This window comes from Sus scrofa, chromosome 4 (genome assembly GCF_054392235.1).
Source record: "Sus scrofa isolate SSC_HxYL_T2T_F1_AM1 chromosome 4, Sscrofa_HxYL_maternal_Yorkshire_Landrace_v2.0, whole genome shotgun sequence".
Lineage (NCBI taxonomy): Eukaryota > Metazoa > Chordata > Mammalia > Artiodactyla > Suidae > Sus > Sus scrofa.
This window is the reverse complement of record NC_139386.1, coordinates 16,592,369-16,616,214: the sequence shown is the minus strand read 5'-3', so window position 1 is coordinate 16,616,214 and position 23,846 is coordinate 16,592,369. Positions and strand designations below refer to the sequence as shown.

The 23,846-nt window shown below is 49.3% G+C and overlaps 1 protein-coding gene and 1 long non-coding RNA gene across 9 annotated transcripts in view; one reads left to right on the top strand and one right to left on the bottom strand.

Annotated features, from left to right (window-relative positions):
* The window catches only part of ZHX2 (zinc fingers and homeoboxes 2), a 179,384-nt gene that overhangs the window by 27,323 nt on the left and 128,215 nt on the right, over window positions 1-23,846 (top strand). For 2 of the 6 annotated variants that reach the window (XR_014843404.1, XM_085021770.1), the window contains exon 2: window positions 12,533-12,651. The exons of the other annotated variants lie outside the window; for them this stretch is intronic. The gene's annotated coding sequence lies outside the window, so the exon portion shown is untranslated. The remainder of the gene's footprint in view (window positions 1-12,532; window positions 12,652-23,846) is intronic. 6 annotated transcript variants of the gene reach the window in all.
* Window positions 668-16,199, bottom strand: LOC106509976 (uncharacterized). Of its 3 annotated transcripts, none has more exons than XR_002343132.2 (5): window positions 15,963-16,199; window positions 11,881-11,937; window positions 10,840-10,991; window positions 6,878-6,989; window positions 668-5,762 (listed from the first exon to the last, which is right to left on the bottom strand). It is a non-coding gene; the product is annotated as an uncharacterized LOC106509976 (long non-coding RNA). The 3 variants fall into 3 exon arrangements; XR_014843416.1 differs by lacking the exon at window positions 15,963-16,199 and adding an exon at window positions 15,603-15,898; XR_014843415.1 differs by lacking the exons at window positions 10,840-10,991; window positions 11,881-11,937; window positions 15,963-16,199 and having other exon boundaries at window positions 6,329-7,007.

Genomic DNA, 23,846 nt, shown 5'->3' with positions numbered 1-23,846 from the left:
TGAAAGCAGGTCCAGGTATCTAGCTAACTGAGGATGCTTCCCCAGTGAAGGAAGACATGTGAGGGGGAAGAATTACCCTTCCCATTTAGGAACGCTGCCAGAAATCGCCCTTGCTAGTGTGCAGAGCGCTCTCCATTCATTCACTCCTCGAATCCTCAAATCTTTATTGCTCACTTCTTATGTGGCAGGTGGTCTTCCAGGCTCTTGGGGAACGAAACAGCGATTCCTGCCCTTGTGGAAATTACATTCTTGGTCTCGGGAGAGACTAAGACAATAAGCAATAATCATGATAAATAAGGAAATTAGGTACTCTGCTAGACAGTGATACTTGCTATGGAAAAAAGATAATCATTCAAGCCTTGAAGGAAGTAGGGGAGTGAGCTAAGGGGCTCTTTGGGGAAAGAGGGTTCTAGGCAGAGGGACAAAGCCAGGGCAAAGACCCTAAGGCAGGAATGCTGAGGGGCCAAGGAAAACTAGGAGACCCGAGGGTGCCGCAGAACAGGTGAGAGGGACAGTGATGGGCCAGGAGGGACAGAAGCCAGGTGGTCTAGAGCCTGTGGGCCATGGTCGCCAGTTTTAGTGCGCGATGCATTATTTGGGTCGCACCTCATAGCACCCATATGATAGATCTTCCTATTATCCCTTTTTATAGAAGAATAAACTGAGATGCACAGCCAAAAGCCCTGTTTATTTTACAGCTGAGAACATTTATATCCAGAGAGGAGTGACTTGGTCAAGACCACAGAGTGGGAAAACGGCTCTTACTGGAGATCTCTTGATTTTCAGTCCCAAACTTTCTCCACGTCTCTGCTCCAGAAAGGAATTCCTTTGAAGGAGGCTACCTCGGGGCCCCTCCTGAAGATTCCCTTGTAGATCACAGTGCTCTTAGCATTGTGCTTTGCTGCCAGGTTTTCTCTGTGTGGACTGCAGAATCTCCTTCTTTTTATTGAAGCCTAGTTGATCCTCAATATAATATTAGTTTCACATGTACAACGTAGTGGTTCAACTGTCTTATAGACGGTACTCAGAATTTCCTTCTTAGGAAGAAGGTGGAGGTGGAAAATCTGAAAGAGAACTCACTTGTTAAACACACAGGTTAATAAATGCTGGATGCGGTCATGCTGGAATATGTCCATTGACAGGTACTGATTGCGTCCTGTGTTCCTGGTCCTCTTATCAGCCACTGACGTGTTCATTCCTTTATTCCTCACCACCACCCTCAGGGGTAGGTAGTGTATGGTTATGGTCCTCATTTTATAGGTGAGGAAATTGAAGCACACGAAGGTGAGATAACGTGCCCAAATCCGTCCCATGAGTGGAGCATTGAGCTGGACTCAAAGCTCAAAGTCTGTGCTCTTAGCGCCTCTGCTCCATGGGTTGGCCAGACCCAAAGGAGGTTACACCTGCTGCAGGATTTGAGTCACCAGAAGCATGTGTCCCTTCCCTCGAAGCACCTGAGGAAGTAGATGAGAGCTGCCTTTCATTTCTCCCTGTTCTTACCTAGAAAACACTCTTTTCTTGGAACTTCCCGTCAGACACAGGGACTTGCGGAGCTTAATTGGCAAGATGACTTTCAAACAACTCCCTATGAAAAAAGTCCCACGTAGATCCCATCATCCCTTCTCCCATCCCCTCTCTGACTTAAAACACGACTCTTTCTACTTAGAATTTTTTGAGGAGGGAAAAAAACCACCCCCACGGATTGAAAGCAGGACTCCATACACACTGATCTATGCATCATCGTGATGGTGATTCGCATTTATGCCGTGTGAACACTTGCCAGAGGCTGCCACACACGGTCATTGTATCATTCGGCCCCATGGGAGTTGTAGGTTGTCCTCATTTTATAGGTGAGGAAGCTGAGACGAATTGAGGAAAGTGAAATGACTTGCTTAGTCACAATACTGATAAGGTAGGTGGAGAGAGACGGGTCGCCAAGTCCAGATGCTATGCTGGCTGAGCAGCTGCACTCAAAACACAGCCCTTCAGACACAGGACCCTTTCATGGGAGGGGTCTTCCCTCTTGAAAACAAGCACAAAGAGCTATGGCACGTTTCGGGCGGCAGCGGGGGTGGGGGGTCGTTATTAGTAAAACCTGTTTCTAAGACCGAGTCTCCACTAAAAAGATGGTTTTCCTTCTCTGGGATCTGGCCGGCTGTGTCAGTTTCACTCATTGACTCCACTGGCCGCCTTTGGGAGTTTGTGTTGATATTGTTATTGTGAAAAAGCACGTCTTGGTCCCCACCATCTATATATATGCCTGCAGCGAGTTTTTTTCCTCTCTCTTCCATTTCGTGCAACTTTCACTTACAGCCCGCTTGGCATAATTGACACATTGGCTCAGGCCTCCAAGACTGCCAACTTGAAGCCTTGGATCAGTGAAATCAGTTATGACAGATGTGATTATTTACAAGAAAATAGAAGTCACTATAATTAGACCTTTGAAGGAGAACATTTGGGTAGAGAATGAGAAAGCCCGAGTATAATCTGGCATGATGTGTTTGGACGTCAGCCCTGAGCCAGTCCCTCTCTGCTCTGTGAAAGGAGGTGCTGGGGTGACCGACACCCCCCACAGATACTGCCAGTTATCAGTGCTCAGGACACAGCTCTTGGGAGATGGAAAGGTGAGGTGATGGAGCAAGCCTTAGTCTTGGCACCAGCAGTGGTTTCTGTTCTCAGCTCAGCCACTTGTCCTCAGCATTGATTTCTTCTTTCAGTTGTAAAATGGGGATAAGAAAGAAGACCCATGTCATCACAGGGTCATGAAACTTAAAAGCGATGCAGTAGGACAGGCGTCTAGCATTGTGCCTGGCATGAGGCGGCAGGCAGAAAGCGCCGAGCCGTAGAGGTTCTTACCCCTCTTGAGCATGACACTTAATCTCCTGGACCTTTGCTTTGGAAAATATAGATGGAACCATCTCATACAGTGGATGTGAGCGTTGGAGGAAATGAGGTGTGAAAGGGGCTACGTAACCATTTGTGGCTATTTCATGTCTCCATCTTCCTATTATTTTTTAAAAATATCTGTGGTAGTTATTTATTCCATGCATCACAGGCCAGGCATCATGCAGTAAGAAAGATCCATTTCTTCCTTAGATACGATAGGGATGGTGCTGGGGACCCACTATAGTTTTAGGGCCCTAGAATATGTTTCATTTAAATTTCTTTTAAAATTAGAAGAAATACATGCATATAATAATTATGAATATAAAATAAGCTATTAAAATAATAAATATGATAAACATAATGATTAATCCAGCCTGGAATATATTTGTCTTTATGCCAGTGTAATCTTACAACCTAATTTTTGAGGTTGTTTGTTTGTTTATTTGTTCGTTTTAAATGCAGGAAGGGACCCACAAAGGCAAAAGCCTAGGGCTCACAAAAATCATGAAGGAGCCTTGGTTGGAGGAACTTTACAAATGCTAGCCCAGTCATTCTCAGGAAGGTTTTGTTTTTAATTCTCATTTTACAGATGAGGGGATCTAAGCTTTGGAAGGTTAAGAAACTCATCCAAATCACGTGGCAAGTAAAACATTATACTAGTCCGGTTGAACTAACAGCTTTATCAATCACCAAATTTTAATAGCTTCACACCCTAGAAGGCTATTTCCGGCTCAGACCACAATTCAGAGTGTATGTCTGGCACGTGGTGTTCCACACAGTGATTCAGGGACCCAGGCTCCTCCCTCTTGTGGTTCTGTCTCCCTCTAGTCTTGGGAGCACTTTCCATTCAGTTGGTGGACAGAGAAAAGACAGAACCACAAGTGGGAGGTTTTTAGGGCCCAGAGCTCACATCATTTCTATTCGAATTCCATTGGCCAAAAAGCTGTCACATGACCACTTGTCACCACAAAGAAGCCTGGGAAATGTAGTCCAGCTGCTGCCCAGGGAGGAAAAGGAGACGGTGAATACTGGGGAGCACTCTCCACCCCTGACACGGCGACAGTGTTGGATGCCAGCCCAGGTCTTTTGTACACAGAGTCCATGCTCTTTCCACTCAGCTGGTTCCTGTCACTTTTAACTACCACAAAGTCCCTTTATGGGCCCTTTTCTCCTGCCAGACTTGCCTACTCACCATTCCTAGCACCAGACCTTTGCCTGCTCAGTCCCAGTTGCTGTAATAGCAGGAGCACTAGGAAGGGAGATGCACCAGGAGGAAGCTCCTCCCTGCCCTGGATTCGCTTGCTGGTTACCTTGAGAAGGCTGCCTCCAGGAGATATGCTCTCTGTATCTCCCAATCCCAGGATCGCTGGGTGCTTCTGAGCACGTAGTGCAGCCACTGCCTCAGTGTGAGAAAGGGGGCTGCACGGAGGGTTTCAGAGGCAAGAGGAAAGAGGTTTGAGCTGGAGTCTTGGCTGGACCGTCAGTCGTGAACTAGGAATCAGCAGGAAGGGGACAGTACCTGATGATCTTGCAGCACAAAAGTGCTGCAGGCCTGGTCATTTGCCAAAAGTGACTCTTGTGGTCTGCCCTTACCCCATCAATGCATGTTGTCTTTGAACCCCATGATCCTGAAGAACAAAGCTTCAGGAGCCAGCTGGAGGCTAGATGGCCCGTGGGCACAGTCCATAACCACTGGGCCAGCCCAGTGTCCCTGGAAGTGTTCCAGTAATGCCAGAGTTGGTGGGCGTCCAGCTCCTGCAGGACCAGGCCACAGCTGTCTGTTATAAAGCCTCCGAGTTGCTATGGAATAAATTCCTCCTCCAGGAAGCCCTCAGTGATCCCCACCTCTTCAGAACTCAAGGGCACTTGTTGCCTCCCTTTATCTGCTACTGGCCTCAGAGGCAAGAGAGCTGAGAAGGTGGCCACAGCCAAGTCATCAGGGATGCTTCTGAGCATTTTGTAGGCATCACAGACTCCACAGCATTTAGTCAGTTCTAACATTTCATCCAGAGTCATACCCAGGACCGGTTGATCGTGTGAAGAGAAGTGGTACCCAGGTTCATTCCTTCTTTCTCTTTGTTGAGAAAAGTACAGTTTTTTATTTATGTGATGAGAAAAGCACACTAAGGAGAAAAAGATTTCGCCTCTAGTCATCTTGAAATGTTCATGGTCACCCCCTGGTCTCTGTAAGGTGAATACAGTCGCATTGTGCCTGTGTCCAAAACAAAACAGCTCCGGTCAGACCTGGTCACATCCCCTGGCTGCCACTCGCCAGCTGATTGACCCTGGACATGTTTCCTCATTTCCCTCTGCCTGTTTCCTCGTCTGTCAAATCGGGATCCGGCTGTGGCTAGCTCAGGGGGTGGCTGTGAGTTTTAAATGAGAGCCTATAGAGTCGCAGTTGGCATGCAGCTCTCCTCCCAGCCCCCGTTAGTCTCCCACGCAGGCGCAAAACCCTGCTTCAAAATGCGTCTTGCAAGAAGACTTGGCATCCAGGACGCGCCCTGGGAAGAATTTGTTTTTGTTTTAATGCCGGGGACGTTTGCATGAAAACAGGATCTTCCGTTGCTTAGGAATTGATCAACTCCTGCTGCTGCTTTTCCCCTGCCGAAGTGCCAGCCCCATGTTTGTCGCAAGCAAATGGGTAACAGTGGGGACGGCTGGGACCTCCACAGATAAGGGATTGTGGCCTCTCAGGGGGGGTTACAGAGCCCAAGGAATCGAAAGACTCAGGCATCCGTCCCAGGCTGAAAAGAGCTCGCAGGTAAAGGGTGCCTTGGCTGAGGGACATGAGTGAAGATTTTCTGTGGGTCTGATTTGTTCCGGATGCTCGGAGAAGAGAAGAAGAGGCCAGGTGTTTAAGACGTGGCCTCCACCTGCAGGGATCAAATGTAACAAAGAAGACAGCAGGCCTGAGTGATGGGAACTGGTTTAAAGTGTAGCGGCTGGGAGTGAGAAGCTGAACAGACTCATTCAGCACCCAGCTTCTGTAGGGCTACCCCAGAACCTCTCTGCTCCCCAGTTTCCTCACCGACAGAAGAGCACCCCTCACTCAGAGTCATTATGAGGATTGAATGAGATGCTGTATGTTAAGAGGTTGGCATCAATAAAGCCAAACTGTTAATATCAATGATAACCGTTCATCATAATACCCGATGCTCTCCATCCTAAGGACGAGATAGACAGATGACCCTGAGGGCTGTTTAGAGGAAGGACTTGAACTTGATTTGATACCTGTGTCCGCTGCAGACAATTCTTGAGGTGGTTTGGGGACATTTCCCAAGACATCGAAGTGCAATTGCCCACATGAACTTGGAGGAGGGTTTCCAGGACTCCTGCTCCATAGGGCACCCCCTCCCCAGGACCCATTTGTGGCCCCAGTCTGATCCCATGGGCATCACAGAAAGGACAGAGATGAGAAGAGCCGGGAATGACAACTCACCCCATCAGGCCCTTCCTCTTGCCTCCATGCTTGGCTTCCAGAAGGCAGTTGGTTGTCTGTGTCCCAATGCCCAGGAAAAGCCAGACACCTTTCTCTTCTGGGTCCTTAATATATGCTAATCAAAGCTGAGCGTGCGCAAAAAATATCTGCTTGGCAGAAGCTCACTCCCTTGCCTTAGCCTGCTCGCCCTCCCCAGACTTCTCCTCCCATCTCCTATCCAAGGTCGTCCATAAATCCAGCTTTCGGAGCCCTTGGGGGGCTGGCAAGGCTGCCATGGACCTCAGTCACATCGCAGTGGAAACAATTGAAAACCACTTGGCAAAACTCTGGGGTGACCTAATGTTTTATAGCAAGAATACATTTTTTTCCTCCCCATTCTTATTCAAGCCCTGGGGGGAAGCCAGCTGCTCTCCAGGCTCTGTCAGGCTGGTACCCAATTTCCGGACTCTTCCCCCTGCCCCCGTCTCAGATCACCCCAAAGGGGGAGGCCAGGCTGCCTGGTTGGCTTTGGCCTCCTTGCAGGCCCTGGAGAAACTGATCCAGCCTTACCTTCCTGACTCGCCTGGCTGCCTTAGTCCCCTCAGAGGTGAGGCTCTGGCCGTGGGGGCCTGTGGGGAGGCCCATATATGGAGCCTGGGGAATGTGGGCTCTGGCAGGTGGCCTGGAAAAAAATGGCTGTGTTCTGAGGGTGAACTCCACTGCATTATAAATAGCACCGCCTCCCTCCCTTTGCAACTTGCTGTGTCTGTCACTGCAGGGCTGACAATTTACATTCAAGGGGACCGAACAGGACAAGGGGGCGGGGCGTGGGGTGGGGGGAGATGCCAGATCCTGCACGGGGTTCAGCTGCTGCCTTGGGATTGATAAAGAGAATCGTCACCAGCCAGACGGTGGGGCTGAGAGTGGGACACAATCGGGGTGGCAGAATGACTACTGATTTCATGCATCTTTGTAAGCACTGGGGGAAGACTCAGAGAAGCTCTGACTCTAGGAGATGATTTTAGAGAAGCTTTAGAGCCTTTGCAAAAACAATAATAAAAAATCAGCTGCCTTGGAGTTCCTGCTGTGGCACAGTGGGTTAAGGCTCCAGCGTTGCAACAGCTATGGCTCGGATTCGATCTCTGGCCTGGGAACTTCCATATGTCACTGGTGCAGCCAAAAAAAAGAGTCGGTTGCTTCAAAATACAAAAGGTTTCTCTCTGATTCTTAAAGGTTAGCCATTTTAGCCTCCAAATCCAAACCTTAAAGGTTAGCCATTCTAGTCTCCAAATCCAAACCTACCAGATGCCCACACAGCCCATGCAGTGAGCCTTCCTACAGAGGATTTCTCGGTGGGCTCTTGTGTCTCTCTGACACTGAGGAAGCAGGGCACCTGCTCTTTCTCTGCAAACCTCAGCACGTTCTGCTCATCACGAGGAGGGTGATGAATTCAGAAGGCGTTGGAAAATAAAGAAACAAAGGAGTGTGCAGCCCTGGCTGTAGAAAACCACCCAGTCATTCACACCTGGGTGATGGCGATGGGTGGGAGGTGTTTGAGCAAGTTCTGAGTTCTGGAGGAGGGGCCGGCCGGCTCTGTGGGGCCCTCGTTTGTGTCTCTGGCTCTTCGGGTGCTCCTGGGGACCAGCAGGTCTCCCGATGGGCTGCCCCTCCCTCCTTGGTAGGAATGAGAGGAGCTCTGCTGGGTCCCATGATGCTTGGGAGTGTGTTGGGGGCAGGCACCCCACCTCGGTGGGCATTGGTGCCTCGTCTCTGAGCAGACAGAGCTGGCCACGGTCACTTGTGTCCTTTGTTTCAGCGCTTGTGCCTTTTGCGTCCATAGCAGTGATATGGAAATGGATTAATTGATGGCTTTGTTCTCTCCTACCTTTAAAATTCTCACTTCTTGTGTTCTATGGGGCAACATTTGAAATTAAGCATGTAGGGAGTTCCCGTTATGGCTCAGTGGAAATGAACCCGACTAGTATCCATGAGGATGTGAGTTCGATCCCTAGCCTCGCTCAGTGGGTTAAGGATCCTGTGTTGCTGTGAGCTGTAGTGTAGGTTGCAGAAGCAGCTTGGATCTGGAGTTGCTGTGGCTGTGGCGTAGGCCAGCAGCTGCAGCTCTGATTTGACCCCTAACCTGAGAACTTCCATAGGCTGCAGCTGTGGCCATAAAAAGCAAAAAAAAGAAGAAATTAAGCATGTAAAAAAACAAAAAATTAAGGCGGAGCAGGCAAACTTCTGTATCTTTTGGATGCTTCTCCAAAGAACATCTCCGGACCCCACAGAATGGAGGCACTGAGTAGACGTGAGGTGCGAGTGGGTGGACATCGGAACTCGAGTCTGGGTTGGATTTGGAATGACCACCCAAGGGAGCAGTCTTAGAACTGTGCTTCAGGAGTCCTGCTGGGAGCGATGCCTCAGAGGCCAAAACAGAAAGGGCCTTGCGAACCCTTCTTCCTACTCCAGTCAAAGCAGCTCCACTTTCACCTGTTTTAAAATTCCATTAAAAAAAAAAAAATGGATTCCGTGCCTTAAAGAGTTTGGAAACCAGAGTTCCCTGGTTGTGCAGTGGGTTAAGGATCCAGTGTTGTCACCGCTGTGGCATGGGTTCAATCCCTGACCTGGGAACTTCTATGTGCCATGGATGTAGCAAAAAAAAAAAAGTTTAGAAACTAGCCTTGCAGTTTGATCTGTCATTTTATAGCTAAGCAAATGAAAGAGAGGGAAGGGGATTTTCCCAAGGTTAGACCCCAAGGTCAGGACCTCTGCCTGGGTAAATGCCGTGCTCAGGGCTCTTGGGAAGGGAAATATCAGGGTGTTGGGACTGGAAGGGACCATCGAAAGCATCTTGTTAACCCCCTTTCTTTAGCAACGGAGGCCTGGGGCGGTGATGGGATTTGTTCAATCCGCGGCAGGCCTGGGGTTCGAAGCCCTCTCAGGTGCTCATAAAGAGGCAGGACGTGCCACAAGAACCCAGCACGGCAGGCTCAGATCCAGTCGAGATGGAATGACACTGAGCTGAGACAAAAAAAAAAAAAAAGGTGGGTGATGGGGCGACAAGGGGCCAGGAGAGCATCTGAGCAGAGGAACCACACACGCGCTTGATCCTGGGCCCTCTCTCCGCTGCTGGGAAGCCAAGGCTCAGAAAAGAGAGCAGCCCGTGGGACGGTTCCCATTCTATCCGTCTCTGCACTGATCCCTCGCTGCCGAGGGCACGTGGAAGGGGAGTGGCATCACCACCTGCCACCCCAGTGTAGCCTCTCCGAGCCTCCGGGACAGACCTGGAGCCCAGCTCACCCGGAGCAGCTTCTGCTCCTGAGAGAAGGGCATTTCTGCCAGAGCCAGGCAGCAGGGGCTGCTGCTGGAAGGCTTCCTGCCGCAAGACCTGAATGCATAATGTGCCTTACGCGGCCTGAACTGTGAGAAAGTCCAGACAGCCTTCTCTAGACAGGAAAGGACATCGCGGGGACGCCGGCGGCCTTCATGCTCAGAGCAGCTCCCTGGGGCTCCTGGGACAGAGTATGAGTCTGTCTCTCTATTTCTCTCTCTCTCTCTCTGGGTGTGGACTTTCCGTGAGTAGAGAGTGAGCTCGGTGTAGGCCCCAGATCTTGTTTCTGGTTCTGAGGTATAAATGGAAGGAAGCCTTGGGTCAAGAGCCCCAGAAATGTGAACACTGATCCTCGTCATCCAGATACACTTGAAAAACACATACATGTCCTTGACGACGCAGCATCCTAGGAAAGATGCCTGTTTTTCTACTCTGCTTTCTGGATCGTGGGAGCCACAGTCGCTGCCCACGCCTGCAGGGGCCATCTCGTCTAATCTTGGGCTCAGCGTACCGGCCAGCCAGCATCGTGGATCCAGCAGCAAGGGGCAGGAATCCAGGCAGCCCAGGGGGTGTGCCGGGATTTACAAATCCAGAGGTCCAGCAGAGACCTTCCCCTCCCGCCGAGTCACCCCCATTTTCCAATATGCATTTGGAAGTGGAGGGGGGCTCTTCTCTGTGCCAGGCCTTCCTTTGCTTTCAGGAGATTCTCAGCCTCCATCCTGACTGCCCACCGCAGTCCTGTGAGTGTGCAGGTGCCAGCTTCATGCTTCAGCTGTCTCCGTGCCAGCGTCTCTCCAAGTGCGTCTGTGAAGCAGGCGTCGTGCAAGAAGCTCTATGACCAGGAGTTCCTGCTCTGGTGCCATGGGTTAAGAATCTGACTGCAGCAGACTGTGGCGATGTAGATTCCATTGCGGGGCAGCGGGTTAAAGGATCCGGCGTTGCCACAGCTGCCGTGTCAACTTGGATTCATTCCCTGGCCCAAGAACTTCCATATGCCACCAGTGCAGCCATTAAAAACAAACACACACAAACTAAAAACCTCTATAACAAAGGGTTCCAATGTCGTGTTAGTTTGCACACTCACTCCTCCTGTGTGTGAGGACTCTACTCAGATAGCATCACCTCTGAGAGGTCTTCCCGGACCCCCGCCCCTTTCCCTGCTCTGTTTCTCAGAGGGCTTTCCAGGCCCCCAGCCCCTTACCTTCTCTGTACCTCAGTCCTTTTATTTGACGTCCTGATGTTCCGCTTGTCTGCTAACTTCCACGTAGTCTGTCTCCTCCTCACTAATGATGCTCTGCCTGTTGTCACTTGCCTGTTTTGTTCAGGACTGTATCCTCATGCCTAGAACACTGCCTGGTCAATACAAGAATGCGTCAAATGAACACATGAGCCAGTTAGTGTATTCAAACCCTCGGGACTTTTTTTTTTTTTTTTGCTTTTGTCTTTTTAGGGCCACACCTTCATTTCCCAGGCGAGGGGTGGAATCAGAGCTGTTGCTGCTGGCCTTCGCCACAGGCACAGCAATGCCAGAACTGAGCCACATCTGCGAACTTCACTATAGCTCATGGCAATGCCGGATGCTTAACCCACTGAGCGAGGCCAGGGATCGAACCTGCATCCTCATGGTTCCTAGTCAGATTCGTTTCCACTGCACCACAACGGGAACTCCCTAAACCCTCAAGACTTCTGTGTTGCTCAGTATTTTTTCCTACTCCTTTCTCCTCTTCTTGGCATGCCCAGCTCATCTCCTCACAAGAGTCCCCTTTGACCCTGGGAGGCCAGCACTGACCACCCTGCTGAGAGGAGCCGGCTTCCCGGCCCCACGCTGTCTCATTACCAGGTTGCATTTCCTTCATGGTCTGATGACCAGAGGAAATTGGCTTATTCACTAAGTCACTCACTCCTCTGCCCTGAGCTCTGTGCAGGCCCAGACCTTATCTGTCCTGGTTCCCCACTGACTCCCCCGTGCCTGGAACCGTGCCTGGGAAGTGCACAGGCCTGATTTGTGGGCATGAATAGCCCTCTTTTCTGACGAACCCTCATCCTCATCCACAGCCCGTAGAACTTAAATTCCACCAAACATGCTCTGGGCCACACTGTTTTCTGTCAGCCCTCACGACCAGTTGCCAGCCAAGGGGTTCAGTGGCTGCTCCCCTCAGACATTAAAAACATCAAGTATCAGAAGTGGAAGGGACTGTATATACGCGTCTATCTATAAAATCGATAACCAACAAGGACCTACCATATAGCGCAGGGAACCATGCACAATGTTTTATAATAGCCGATCAGGGAAAAGAATCTGAAAAAGAACATATATTATATATATAGTTATTATAATATATAGTATGTAATATATGTAATATATATCATGTGTATGTATAACTGAATCATTGTGCTATACATCTGAAATTAACATGACATTGTAAATCAACTCTACTTCGATTAAGAAAGTAATGAATCAAAACACCCAAAGAGGAGTTCCCGTTGTGGCTCAGTGGTTAACGAATCCAACTAGGAACCATGAGGTTGCAGGTTCAATTCCTGACCTTGCTCAGTGGGTTAAGGGTCCGGCATTGACGTGAGCTGTGGTGTAGGTCTTGGCTCGGATGCCGCGTTGCTGTGGCTCTGGCATAGGCCAGCAGCTATGGCTCCGATTCAACCTCTAGCCTGGGAACCTCCATATGCCGTGGGAAGGGGCCCTAGAAAAGACAAAAAGACAAAAAAAAAAAAAAAAAACCAACACCCAAAGACATGGAAGGGATATTAGAGACCATCTACCCGGTGCTCTTGTGTTTTTTGGAGGCAGAAATAGAACCTCAAAGAGGCGGTTGGTACCAGGTCGGAACTGGTCCCCCCAAGGCTCCTATCTCTAACTTGGGCCATTCTCCTGTTAGTTTTCTAGGGCTGCTGCAACCAACCACCACAAACTTGATGTCCTAAAGCAACATACATTTATTATCTGACAGGTCTGGAGGTCCGAAGCCTGACATGATCTCTCTGGGATAAAATCAAGGTATCAGCAGGGCTTTTCCTTCTGGAGGCTTTCAGGGAGAATCCATTTCCTTGCCTTTTCCAGATGCCCGGGTCCCTTGTATCCCGTGGCCCGTGTGCCCCTTTTTCCATCTTCAAGGCCAGCAGTGGCCGGTTAAGTCTGTCTCAAGGTGGATCTCTCGGACTCTGACCCTCCTGCCTCCCTCTTTGACTCCTAAGGACTTCTGATCCATCTCAACATCCTTAACTTTATCACGTCTGCAGAGACCCTTTGCTTTTAAGGTGACAGATGCACAGGTACTGGGGAGGAGGGCGGGGCATCTTTGGGGGCACTATTGTGTCTGCCACACCTCCCAGCACACCAGCGGCCTGTTGGGACACCTCAGGCAAACTCATGTTCTCCCCCGCCCCTCCCAAAACAGGAAGGGCCTGTTCCTTCAGAAAACAGAAAACAGGACCCTCCCAAAATCATCAACAGTTGAAAACCCCACCCCCAACATGCCCCAGCACTTTCTGCATCTCTCAGTTGTCATACTTGTCACGTCGCCTTATGGCTGCCTGGCCAGGCCGTGGCTGCCTCCCGGGCAGGGCCTGGCCATCTCTGTGCCCAGCTATGAGCACATTCCTGGCATTCAGGTGGCCTTGGCTGAGATGGAAGCGGGCCATCTCCATTTCACGGCACTCTCCCGACCCCTGCTTCCATTCCGTGAGCAGAAGGGGCCTCCTCCCAGGTTCCAGTGTTCAAGTTCTGCCACGGGATCCTCCCTCACTAAGATCAAGAAGGACCCGGGCCGGGAGTTCCCACTGTGGTGCAGTGGAGACGAAGCCGACTAGCGTCCGTGAGGATGCAGGTTCGACCCCTGGCCTCGCTCAGTGGATTAGGGCTCTGGTGTCGCTGTGAGCTGTGGTGATCGCGCGTTGCTGTAGCTGTGGTGTAGGCCAGCAGCCGTAGCTCCGATTTGACTCCTAGCCTGGGAACTTTGACATGCCATGGGTGGGGCCCTAAAAATAAAACTAAAAAAAAAAAAAAAAAAAGACCTAGGCCACATCCACTTTTTCAGACTCCTGGCATGTTCAGATATGAAAAAAATATTAAACAGGTTATAGAAATTGTGGCTCTGTAAAATAATTAAACCAGCAAGTTAACTCTTTTGCCATCCAAGATACTATGCTATAGAATCATACCGTAAGCTTACTACAGATTCATATTTAAAATAGATTATGTCAGAGTCTTCTACAGGTGTTAGAGTCCCAAATTCAGAGTGCTGCATGGGTGTCTTGTAGGGACTGTCAAAAGTTTAAGTGTATGACCTTTCATAAAGGTGAGGCCTGGCCCGAGAAGCCTTTCTGGTCATGACCCCAGGCCTCTGGCCCTTGCAAGAAGCCAAGGTTAGAATAAAGACAGAAGGAAAAGCTTCTGGGACATAGTTTAATTCTCAGGATCAGACCTTGGGCAAGTCACATCCCTCATGCAAACGACTCATACTCAGCCCACCCGGAGCCCATGACCGCTGAGTTGCCTTTTCACCAGCATCCTGTTACCTGGAAGGATCTGGGACAGATTCTCGTGCCTGGTTTCCCGTTCTAATGTAGCCATGATGACAGGTTTGCTTCTGGCCTGAGCCAGTAAGTGATTGGATCGCTGACCTTCCTCTTCCGGACAGACTAGCAGGTTCCTTGTCCTCTTGCCAGCGTCCCTGGCCTCACAGCATCCTAGAGCTCTGAAACATGGCACCTCAGAGAGATCTGGTCCTGTCTCCCTATCTGAGGTCAGAGAGGGCAAACCACCTTCCCCGTGTGTCCAAGTTGGGGTAGAACCGCAGGCATCTTGATGGCCTGCCCCCTGGTTTTCCTGCTGCACCGTATCGGGCTGGTAGGGTGCTTCTTACTCTGCAGTGAGTGCAGATTGAAAATGCACAGAAAACCCTGATTTTGACTTTGATAACTTTTAGAAAGAAAACAGGACCCTCCCAAAAATCTTCAACAGTTGAAAACAGTTTATGTGTTACATGCTCTTTTATTTCTATGTTCTATATTTTATAGTAAAAATGCATTTGGAAAGCCATAAAAAACAAAACTAAATAATTGGGGTCCCAGGTCCTCAAGTCAGCCAAGAACCCTTTTTACTTCTCTTGAGCCTTTTTTATTCCACCCTTTTCGTAAATCTAACCCTCGCCCCAGCCCCCTGCCCACCTGCATTTATGGCTTATGCGGGTCCGTCCGTTCATTCATTTGCTCATCTGTCCACCAAGTAGTTATGACAGTTCCTGTTTGTTTAATGCATCAGGTATCCTTAGGTTGCTCTTGATGACACACAGTGTGATGCAGTAAAAAGAGCACAGACCCAAGGGTCCAGCAGAGACCTGTACTTGTCTACTGTCCTAAACTCTGGGCCTCAGATTCCTCATTTGCCAGTCAGGGGCCTGTCCTGAGTCAGGCTAACAGACCCAAATGCACGCAGAGATCAGGCAGATGAATAGAATGAGGGAGGCTAGCCAGGGGTAGGTAATAGGGAATGGTGGTGACTTTGGCAAATTAGACTATCCATGCCTAGTCTAAAAGGGACTCTTGCCACTGAGCTGCCACTGATTGTTCCCTCGCATGAATTCAAGGAGGCCAGGGGGCCCCTTTTCAAATTTTTCCCAAAAGTTAGAAATCTTGACTTTTAAAAGTCAAGAAATTCCCCAAATGTTTAAAGCATTGTACAGGTCAAAGAAAACATGTCTAATGGCCAAATCCAGCCCAAGCCCCCTGTTTGCAAGCTCTGGGCCACCCCTCTCTCACTTGAACCAGGATGTGTGTTTCTCCCACTGCAGTCAAGGCATTTTGGGCGCTGGAAGATAGCAGGGGCTCAATTAACAATAACTATAAAGGACTAGAGCCCTGGCTTGCCCTCCTGGGTGCCATCACCACCTCCACCAAGACCAGCACAGTGCTGGGTATACACCATAGTACTCCGTGATATATACTTACCAAATGAGCAGCGACTTTTCATGGTCCTATGGCATCGGCCATGAAGTAGCTCCAAGAAGCCCACAGATTTCAGCCACATGGGTACAGTAATCTGTAAAGAGGCTGATTCATCTAAAACCTCGAAGAAAGACCCTAGTCTGTCATTTTTTCCTCCTCCCTTATATAGGTAAGAGAAATGGAGTCTTGCTGGATTATGTTATTTTTCAAAGGACACACGCAGCCGCCCCTCCGGGCATAAATTAATTTATTCCTTCAAGCCATAAATTTTTCTCTAACCCTTTCTTCTCTTTACACCCTCCTTCCTTGTCCCCTACTCACCAGGAGGAGCTAACAGACAACTCAAGGACACATAGTACTTACCATGGGCAGGACTCACGCTTGGGGCAGAAAAGAAGCCTGTTAGGCCCCAGAGCTGCGGCTGGGAGAGCGATCACACCTTTTGCAGCTGAAAGGAGCACAAAGAAACACTTGAGCCCAGTGGCACCGGCCGTCTTTTCTTCCCTGAAGGGAAAATGGGCCATTCTTCTGGCCCTGCCCCATTCCCACCAGCCCTCCGCTTAACCTCCCCGCAAGAGAGGCCCCCGCTTCTATCAGGTCTCTCTAGCTGGACACTCCAACAGCATATTAGCATATTTTGCATTAAAAAAGGACTTGGAAAATGAATTAAATGATTGGCATGGTGTTTCAAAGGGTTTTTCCAAACTACTAGTAATTGTGTGGCTGTAGAATTCACCATTCCTGCCTGCTACTCAGGACCTGGCAGCCGGCTTAATCAGGAGACATTGTACCAGGCAGGGGCATATTTTCAGGCTCATGATACCCAGTGATTGCCTGCACGGTACCTGGAGACTTGCTAAAGGGAACCTTGTCCTAGTTTTTCAGCAGAGCTGGCAGTTCATTTTCCTCCCTTGCAGAGCTGAGATTTACGCCAATTCAAAACCTCTTTTTTATGAGAGGGGCTGGGTCAGCCTTATAACCGTCTGCTGAGGCGCCAGGCAGTGTAGACAGTATCCAGATCTGACGATGAGCTAAGCAAGGTGAAGCTGGGTGTGAGGTTGGTCGCTTAAGGCACAGCTCTAGCCAAGGGGGCTCAGGGGAGGGGGGTGCGTGAGTTCGATGGAAGCTTCCAGAACATGCTTGGGAAAATGTTCTCCTGGTCCAACCTCTTCATGTCTCAGGTGAAGGAGATGGAACACAGAAGGACTAGTCTTTGCCCAGGGTCACAAGCCATTTTTCCTCTTTCTTGAGAGTAGACTTCAGATCCCCAGACTCTTAATCCAGATGTTATTTTTTCAAATCCAGAGAAAAGGAAGATAAACCAGGAGATCAGAGCGTGGAATTATATAGGATTCCTAGGTGGACAGTTAGGAAGCCTGAGATGGAGAAATTTAGGAATGGCAAGCTGTGGGAGAATCTCGGCTTTTAGCATAACAGAGGCTGTTATTATTACATTGTAATTAATGATGATAATGAAAACGGTAATCACTGCTAACATCTGGGTGATTCCTTGGAGCGAGGCACTGTGCCTGGTGTCACACCTGCATCATCTCAACTGAGATTCTTACAACTCTGTGAAGCAGATCACTACTGACATATTCCCATTCTACAGATGAGAAGACTAAGGCCCAGGGTTCCTCAGATCTGACTTGAGAATCAGAGTCTTTAGGAAAAAAGGAGAGACTCCATAAGTAAGCGAGCAAGCCACGGGAGGATCAGGCCCACAGGCCCCTGGAGAAGTAATAAGAACAGAAACAAGATGAGGGGGAGAGGAGCTGGAACACAGGAGGGCGCTGGGGGCAGCCAGAAGGTTCCGGTCAGAGAGCAGAGGGAGGTGCTGCCTGTGCAGAACAAAGGGACCTCTGTGAACTGGACTCCGGTGTCTGTGGGGAGAGCAACTTTGACCTCGGGGCAGAAACACAGACCTGCGGAGTGACACAAGAATTCCTGTTTTTTCAGGAACTGAAGAGAGAGAAAGAATGCCTGTACGGCATGTGTGTGTGTGTGTGTGTATGTGGACACCCCCCACCCCCCAGGAGTGACTGTCAGGGAGAGTAGGTCCTCCAACCAGCTCAGCCTGTGTCATCATATGGAAAAAGAATGAGAGGCCTGATCAAGAGCAGCCAAAACCTGGGGAGACAGGGAAAGCCAGGGCTGATGCATGCTGTCCGTCACCTGAGTCTCAGGAGGCACTTTATTTGACCATGAGCTGCTCAGGCTATAATGAGATAACTATGCAGGGATGTGGACGGGAGATGGTGCATGTGGAGCTGATGGTGTATGTGGATACGGGGGGATGGCTGCCCTCAGGGGCTGCGTGGTCCCTTCCCACTCAAATGTTTGTCCCACCTTTCCTGGAGTTGATGGATTGTAACTGTGAATGAGCTCCTAGATGACTGATTCCAAGTTATTCTTTTGGGGAATAAAAACAAAATGCAATGAGTTTGGGCTCTACCAGGGTCTTGTGGGCTGGCTTCTGTTTTACACAGAGCATCCGGAAGATGGCAGATACTACGTTATTTATTGTACAAATTGAGGGTATCAATCTTTTTTTAAACAGTTGTTAAAATACCGCACTTCAGCAAAAAGAAAACATTAACTGAGCCAGGGATTGAATAGAACAGTACATAACTATTTTGATGGTGGTTATGAGGACTGTGTAATAATAAGGGTAGATCCTTGCATGAGACATTAGGTAAAATAAGGAATATATAAAGTGTATGTGGAGCAGATTTTTTTTTTAAGGAATCCAGACATGCCCAAAGTCAGAGAGGTTACGTAGCTTGCCCAAAGTCACACAGCTGAAAAGTGACTGAGGCAAGCAAGACGCAACCCAAACAGAGTATATCCCTCTAATCTTAACTACTCTACACTACCAAGGGCATCTTATGATACATTTTTAGCTCCACAGCTTCAAATCCACAATAATTTGTTTGACTGCAAAATGTTCATGTAAACAAGTCCTGCTACCTTTTACTCTCATTAAAGAACTTTAAGAACCTAGTGGTTAGAGTGGTTCAAATTGTACTTTTCAAAATGTACTTCATGTGCTTATATGCCGCACATCTATACATGCCTATAAATTAGAAAATAAGAGTAAAAACAATATGAAAACTCTCCCACCTCATTCCAGGAGCTGGGCAAGGGTTCCTCTACTTAAGCTCTGTTGGGAAGGGAGTCTTAGTCCCTTTGAGCTGCTGTAACAAAAATACCATGGACGCGGGTGGCTCATACACAACAGAAACTTATTTCTCCCAGTTCTGGAGGCTTCAAGTCCAAGATCAGGGGCTGCCAGACTCCGTGCTTTTGTCTGGTGAGGACCCCCATCTCCTGTTCATGGATACCTGTCTTCTGGCTGGGCCTCATACAGAGGAAGGAGCGAGGAGACTCTCTGGGGTGTCTGCTGTAAAGGTACGAATCCTGCGTGAGGGCTCCATCCTTGTGACCTAATTACCTCCCTCAGGCCCCACTTCCTAATACTATCCTATTGGGCATAGGGTGTAACATATAAAGAGGAGGCGTGAACATTCACTAGCGCACAGACCCAACATGGAAGACGGGCTCGCCCTTCAAGCACGAAGGAACTTTAGGGGTGAGACCAAAAGTACAAGCAAAGTCACGTGACAACCGTTGCAAAGCAGTAGCTCCAGGAGTGGAGGGCTCTGAATGGTCAGAGTGCCAATAGCATACAGAATAAAGGACCTCAGACGGAATTCATCTTGACAGCCTTTCTGCCTATAAACGCGAAGTTTGGAGTGGCATTTTCAAGGAGCCGTGGCCCCAGAATGATGGAAGGAATGGCATGGCCGGATTGTGAAGAGTGCTCTCTCTGAGGACGTAGGCTTGTCGCCCTAGACAGGGAGAATCTGCACATGCCAGGCTGAGGGGGGTGGGAAAGGGGGAGATGTCCCCCAGCCCTCTTGCGTTCTTTTGTCTGGTCTAATCATTCAATTGATACATGACAGATGAACAGGAGGAAGAAAAAAAAAAAACCCGATTATTCGTAGGCGTGGAGCTTCCATAGAAACAGACCACTCCCCACCCCTACCCCACCCACCAAGTGACCCAAGCAGGCTGTTTATAGATCATCTTTCAACCAAGAAATAGTTCTTTGTGAAGATAGAACAAAGCAATGGGGCTTGTGCTCGAGGTAGCTAATGAAATAACAGGGTTTGTTTCTCTAGCTTTCTTGGCCTTGAATTCCCTAACTCTGGTGGTGATAGGATGCTTTCTGTCCTCCTGGCATAAGGGAGGCCAGCTCCACATGCAGAATTATGTCCCACTTTCAGGGGGAAAGTTGGGGGTCAGAGTGGGGTTTTTAATGTCATTTTTGCCACCGGCTGTTTCTCAAGTAACTTTAATTCAAAACAAGGAGGTCCCATTGTGTCTCAGCAGGTTAAGAACGTGACTCAGTATCCATGAGGGTTCGGGTTCATTCCCTGACCTCTCTCAGTGGGTTAAGGATCCTGCGTTGCCATGTGGCTCAGATCCAGCGTTGCTGTGGCTATGGCACAGACCAGCAGCTGCAGCTCTGATTCGACCCCTAGCCCAGGAACTGCCGTATGCTGCAGGTGTGGCCCTAAAAAACAAAACAAAAAAAAACAGCAATGTGTCATTGAGATGTATTTAGAGGTGGCCTGCCCTGCGTAAAGGGACTTTATCATGTGAAGCTTTTGTGTGTGTGAGGCGTTTTTTGGTTTATGGGGGGTGGGGGTGGTTTTTTGGTTTGTTTTTTTGTTTTTTGTGTGTGTGTTTGTTTTTTTTATGGCTGCACTGCAGCATGTGGCAGTTCCCAGGCAGGGGTTGAATCCCAGCCGCAGCTGCAACAGCACTGGATCCTTTAACCCACTGCCAAAGATGAAACTCACGCCTCTGTAGCAACCCAGCAGTCCCAGCTCCTGCAGTTGGATTCTTAACTCGCTGGGCCATGGCGGGGACTCCTAGCACATGAAGTTTTGAGTACAACTGAACATCCGAAGGAAACCCACCTGGGCAGCTGGCACCAGACCTCTCTTTGATCTTGGTTATTGAGAAAGTGAACCCAGCTGCAAGCACATAGCCTTCAGGCGCTCACCTTCCTTTCCAAACCAGGACCCAGTTCAGTGAGGTCGCCTGCTGGTCACCCCATTTACATTTGGTGGTCAGTGCCAGTCAGGGTATAATTCAACTACAATAACTTTGCTGATTCCTGGTAGTTTTATGGGCAGGAATGGAAGCCGAGAATTTGAGACTTAAAAAAATGCAGGTCAGGAATGCTGTCACATTAGAGCTTCACTTCGGTCCCTTGGGGTGGCCACCAAGTAAACAGCTTAATTTCCATCCCTGTTGGAGGGACAGAACGCAGCACTCACACTTGCCAACAGATAAATGTCCCGCGTCCCTGGCAGTGCTTAATGGCTTTTAGTAGAGTCAAGGCTGGGAAGCAAAGAACAGACTTCCTCTGATTGGGTAAAATCGAAACACCAAGGAGACAATTCCATTTCAGGAGCAGACCCTTTCTTCTCGGATGACTCACGCACAGCCCAGCCAACTCCCGTTCAGCTCCTTCAGGTAGAATGAAAGACAGAGGCCATACCCCGGGGGCAGGCGGTGCCCCCATCCTACCCCCTCCGTGCAGGAGCTGAGGGTTTGGGATTTGTCAGCTGAGAGATTTGCATTTCTAATAAGGGCCACGTCCTGGTGAGCTGCAGCCCAGGCCGGGGCTGTGAGTCCCTTGAGCTCTGCAAGTGTTCAGTTTGCAGGGGCCAAGGTGAGAGTCTTCAGCGTGAATAAATAGCTGTGGGGAAGGAGGAGAAACCCAGGATGCTGGAGTGAGTACCAGCGGCGCTTCCTGGCCTGATCCTTTTAAATTGCTGTCCTAGCAAGAGGCCAGGCTCCCTGGCAGAGTCCTGGAGAGCCTGTCACTCATGTGCCCTTTGTCTCTGGAAGAGAAACCACATATGAAATGGTACCCTCTGAGATTTTGAGATTTATCGTTATGTCTCAAAAAGAAGTCAGCAGGCCTGTCTATCCCAGCACTGTATGTATGGCAGAAGATTGGGAAAGGAGCAACAGTGTCCAACAAAAGACGAATGAGAAAATAATTCAGCGACCCACGATTAAATGAATTAGTCATTAAATAAGTAGTAGAAACCTTAAGTCATATAGCAAGTCTGTTAAGCAATATGGTTTTTTAAGTGTGAAATGAGAAGTGCAGAATACATACTGTACATCGAGTTTTTATTTAAAACACACACACACATAGATGGAAATGCAGCAAAAAGGCAACACTGTTTATCCTTACACGTGGAATCAGAGATTATTTTTCCTCTTTTATTTCTAAATGTCCTACCACAGACCTTTCTTTTTCTGGTCCTAGAAATGAAATGTCAAAGCGGGAAACTTTACCCTCGTTTCTTTTCTTCTTTGTTTTCCTTCCTTTTTTATCTCCTCGGACCAGAACATCGGCGGTGCTGTCGGTGGAACTGACCGTGTTCTGCCCACCAAACGGTCAACTGCTAACAGGAAACAGAGCACTGCAGGGGTATGGGACGAAACGGGACATGCCTAATGGCCCTCACCCGTCGTCCACTCCTCTTTAAGTCCCTCTAAACCCTTCTGGGAACTCGTTATATTTTTAGCCGGTACGGCGTCTCCTCCACCCCAAGGTGTTCCAAGTGTTTCCCGCCCTTGCTATGAGGTGGCAGAAGCCTGCCCAGCCGGTAGCCTCAGATGACCTCGTTCAGCCTCCAAGGGTCCTCCCTGGCTTTGCATTTATTTCTAGGACTGAGCAGACAAAATAGGAGCAGTGCCTTCGCCATCCGCCAAGCACACGCACAGACGGCATCGACATTACGGAATGTCAGACGTGGCGCTGGAAGAGACCTCAGAAATAGGTTGAGGCCAGTGTCTTCCTAAAAGTCCACATAGTGGGAGTCAGTATTCCAGAAACCAGTGGAAGTTGCACTGTACCCAGGATGTGGTGGCGCTGGCTGCATAAAAATATCATGGGGGGTGGGGGTGGGGCTTGTTTTTGCTCTGGGCTGAAAGTCAGTAACAATAGTTACCTTGTTTTGGTCAGAAACTCCAGCGGTTACACAAATGCTTCACTATTTTGTTCCTGGAGAAACGAATTAAGGGTACGAGAGACAGAAATCTTTTAAAATTGGAGGTGGAGGAAGGGGGACCTTGATGGGACTTGGCTCCTCTGGGCCCACCTGTGAGGCGGCGAAGGCGGGAATATCCCAGCATTCCTGACGGATGAAAAGATGGACTCAGAGCAGCTGCCCGAGCCCAGCTAAGCTGGCTGGTGCACAGGAGCCCTGGACTAGAATCCAGGGTGTCCACCTTGAAGGCCTGGGCTGCCTCCGGGGCACCCAGTCGGCCTGTTTAAACCAAGTGCTTGAGATATGTTTCCTGGCCTGGGAATGATTGAACAGGCTTTGAATTTTTTGCCTGCTCCAACTGTGATCATTCTTTCCAGACTGAGTCCTGGGTCTAGAAAACAATTCTTGTAATTGCCCTTCTAGATCCGCCCATCTTTCCCAGCTGTGGAAACACAGACTTCCAGGTTCAGAAGATTTTAGTAGGAAAGCAGGTGGGTTCTGGACTCTGACAGCCTGGGTTCAAATCCCGCCTCCCCTTCTCAACAGACTGAGATCCCAGGTGGAACATCTCTGAGCATCAGTTCTCCCAACTGTTAAATGGGAATAATGACAGTATTGGCTTTAAGGGTCCTTGTGAGGATTGAACAACATCATGAATGAAAAATGCCTGCCAGGTTCCTGGTGCCCAGTACATACTCAATAAAAGTGAGCTGTCACCACCAGCGCCATTGTCATTGTTGTCAGTTTGAAGGACGACAGCCAGGACCCGGAGCCAGCTTTGAACTTATTTTGCTTGGCTGAACCAGGGGCACTTACCCCACTGGCTGTTTGCCTTCTCCTCCAGGGGAAAACAATTTACTAGCTCCTTAATCACCCAGTGAATTTAAAGGCCCTAAGCGCTGACATGACTTGCTCAAGGTCACACAGCTCATGGGGGCAGTGGGAGAAAAAAAAGCCTAAAATCTCCTGTCCAGCCATCTAGAGCTCTTCATTCTGCAGTGGCCTTTCCCCTCTGGTCACCCCCCTGGATCCCCCAGCCCAGGAGGACAGGGAGATAACCAGATCCACAGGAACCCTTGTTTGGACAGCCAAGCGTTTACTGCGTGCCTGCTGATTGCTTAGCCTCTCGCCTTCATTCAGTAGGTGTGATGCTGAGCAGGTG